General features: G+C 31.9%; 1 long non-coding RNA gene across 1 annotated transcript; it reads left to right on the top strand.

Annotated features, from left to right (window-relative positions):
• Positions 1-1665: 1665 nt before the first annotated feature.
• On the top strand, positions 1666-2656 carry LOC133789921 (uncharacterized). Its single transcript, XR_009873787.1, has 3 exons — positions 1666-2014; positions 2192-2387; positions 2509-2656. It is a non-coding gene; the product is annotated as an uncharacterized LOC133789921 (long non-coding RNA).
• Positions 2657-3173: the final 517 nt, after the last annotated feature.

The following is a 3173-nucleotide window of genomic DNA, read 5'->3' as shown; positions in this document are numbered from 1 at the left end:
TCTTGTCTGAGATTTTTTATCACAGGTTTGTATTTTGTCTATGGCTCTTTAAACAAGAGAAAAGTTAGAAGAATCTAGGCTATTGCATTGTAACCGTGGCTTTTGGTTTATGCTTTTGTTGCACACAAAGTGTTTGATAAAATACACTTAGTGTTCTGCCTATTTGAGTTGCACACATGCTATTTCCTTATTGTTTCTTGATCTCTTACACCTTTTTTAAATGTCCTGTTATATATATATATATACATTTATATCCTTGATAATTGGTCCAAACTCACGTTTATTATATATATAATTAGTTCACAGTGACTTAATTAGTTTACATAGGAGAGAAATTCAAATTTATGGATATTCTAATAATTTATGGATATTCACAATGAAGAATCTAGGCTATTGCATTGTTAACTCACGTGTACATTAACATTGCATTATATATAAAGCTGGTAACTTTATGCCTTGAAATTAACAAATAACAATTAATTGAATTCGTAATGGTTATTGAGACATGAAAAAGAATACCTTGTTTGTGTCATTTCCTAGCCACTAGTGAATGTCATGCAGAGGAGGCCCACTTTTACGTTGGTCGGGCTGTACGGCGGCGGGTGGGGGAGTCGGGGCTAGGCTCGACGGCGGGTGGGGGAGTCTAGGGTCTAGGCTCGATGGCATAGGGGTTGGGCATTTTCTCAGTCCATTTCGTCGTCACTCAGGTATGGAGACTCTCAGTCACTGCCCTCCATCTCTCAATCTCACTGCCCTCCCTCTCTCACTCTGGTCTCACTCTCTCAAGTATGGAGACTATTTATTTTTTATAATTGCTATTCTGTTTTTTTTTGTTTAATTCATTGTTTTGTTTTGGTGAATATTGATCTATCAGATTTCATTGTGCTCTCTATTGTACTGTCTGATTCTCTCTGATAAAAACAAGTCAATAAATAAATACATTATTATATGGTTTTTCTATTTTCTGGACTACATTTTTCTATTGCTATCAGATTTTCTCTTTTGCTATCAATAAATAAATACATTATTATATGGTTTTTCTATTTTCTGGACTACATTTTTGCTGGGCTGCATGAATCTGGACATAATCACATCACTCAGCTTGATTGCATGACAAATAGTATTTGTTTAGCCTGCTCAAGTAGTGATGGATTTGGGTTTTTAGGACCCTAAAGTATACTTCTAAATAATTTACATATATTTACTTATTTTCTCGTGTGTGGGATCTTTGTAAACTTCTTGTCAAATGCCTTTCTTTGCCTTGTAATATTCTTCTCTCCCTGTGTAGAACCTTTGACATATTCTTTGGCACTCATGTACCACAAGGCTTAACTGGAATAAATTGTGCTATTTTATATTTAGGAAATGTTCTGTTTTGTTATCTAATGTGTTTCATGATTCACTCTTTCATATTCAGCCATTATGTCTGTTTCCTAAATTTACATTATGTACTGAAGTACATATCTAATGAACCTCCCGTGCTTTTTTTTTTCCTGGCTAAATGAACCCCCTTTGAGAGTATTCAATTTTATTATTGTGATGTTACATGCTTGTGAACCATGTACTGTATTTAATGTATGCTATATAGTATGGAGCCGTGCTTTTTTCTCTCTCTCAAATATGGAGTTTTACTTTGTTTGCAAGCATATGTTCCTGGGATTCTGTTACATTTTGGATCACAGCTTATGAGAACATTCCTTTTCTTTTAATTCTTTTGAAGGAACTAGCACCTGAATCAGACCAAGTTCAACAAACTGCCCAAGACACTGGAGAGATTTTTACATATTCAGGTGCTTCACAGGAGGGCAGAAGTGCAGAAAAAGGGAAAGAAAAGGAAGAAAAGGATAAGGAGAAGAGTAAAGACCATGAAAAAGAGAAATGGAAAGAAAAAAATGCTGATAAGAAAGGAGACACTAAAAAAGAGAAATTAAAAAGTATTGAAGGGACAAATTTAGATGCCTTATTGCAAAGGCTTCCAGGTTGTGTGAGCCGTGATCTTATAGATCAATTGACAGTAAGTATATTCCTGAGTCCCTGTTCTTTGTTACTATGAAATTCGACTACAATCATACGTCTTTAATCTTCTTTGTTGTTGGTTTTTTTAATTTGTATTCATATAATTTTTTTTTTTTGCTTTGTTATGTGAACTTCTACCTTGAAGATGTTACTAATTGTTGTAATATACATACAGGTAGATTTGTTACTTGAATTCAAAAGCAAGTCGAAAAAAGCTTGTGAGGGCATTGTTTAATGTTCCAAGGACTTCATTGGAACTGCTACCATACTATCCACGCATGGTTGCCACATTATCAACATGCATGAAAGATGTTTCTTCCATGCTCCTACAAATGATAGAAGAGGAGTTTCATTTCTTAATTAATAAAAAGGTACGTTTTAAAATATATTTGTATGATGCTAAAACTTGAAATGGATAATATTCTAAATTATTTTGTTATTATCATCTTGATGAGCAATCAAGATTTTCAATTGAATTATATTTTGTTGCAGGATCAAATGAACATTGAAACAAAGATTAGGAACATTAGGTTTATTGGAGAACTATGCAAGTTTAAAATCGCACCAGCTGGTCTTGTTTTTAGTTTGTTTGAAGGTAATGTCCTAGTTGTTGTATATATTTATTTCTGGTATATTTGTTTGAAGGTAAAATCGCACCAACTGGTCTTATTTTTAGTTGGCCTTGTTTTCCTTTTATCTTTGTTTATATATATATATATAAATAATGTTAGGTTATTTGTATTTATAAGATATAATATTTAAAGTATAAAATTTGTATTTAGAAGATGTCATTAGATACTTTAGACACTTTCTCTTGATTTTGACAGCATAATCTTTTATGATGTTTGTGCTTATAATAATTGTTCCGTGTTTTTTTACTAATCAGGGTGTTTTGTTTATTTTTTATTTTTTTGTGAATAAATGATAATCTTACTATGTTTCGTGTTTGTTTTCATCAATTGTATTTATAGCTTCATATAGTTCTCAAAGTTTAACTAAATTATGGATATAAGTTATTAATTTTATTTTTTTTATTTGTAAAGTTTGATGATTTCAATTTGTTTGATGCTTGATGTATGATATTTTGGTTTACTCTTATGGACAATTGCCTTGAATATTGCTTTTAACAGTTTTGGTTCAAAATGATAACTTGTTTT

This window comes from Humulus lupulus, chromosome 7, assembly GCF_963169125.1.
Source record: "Humulus lupulus chromosome 7, drHumLupu1.1, whole genome shotgun sequence".
Taxonomy (NCBI): domain Eukaryota; kingdom Viridiplantae; phylum Streptophyta; class Magnoliopsida; order Rosales; family Cannabaceae; genus Humulus; species Humulus lupulus.
This window is presented reverse-complemented; position numbering and strand designations above follow the sequence as displayed.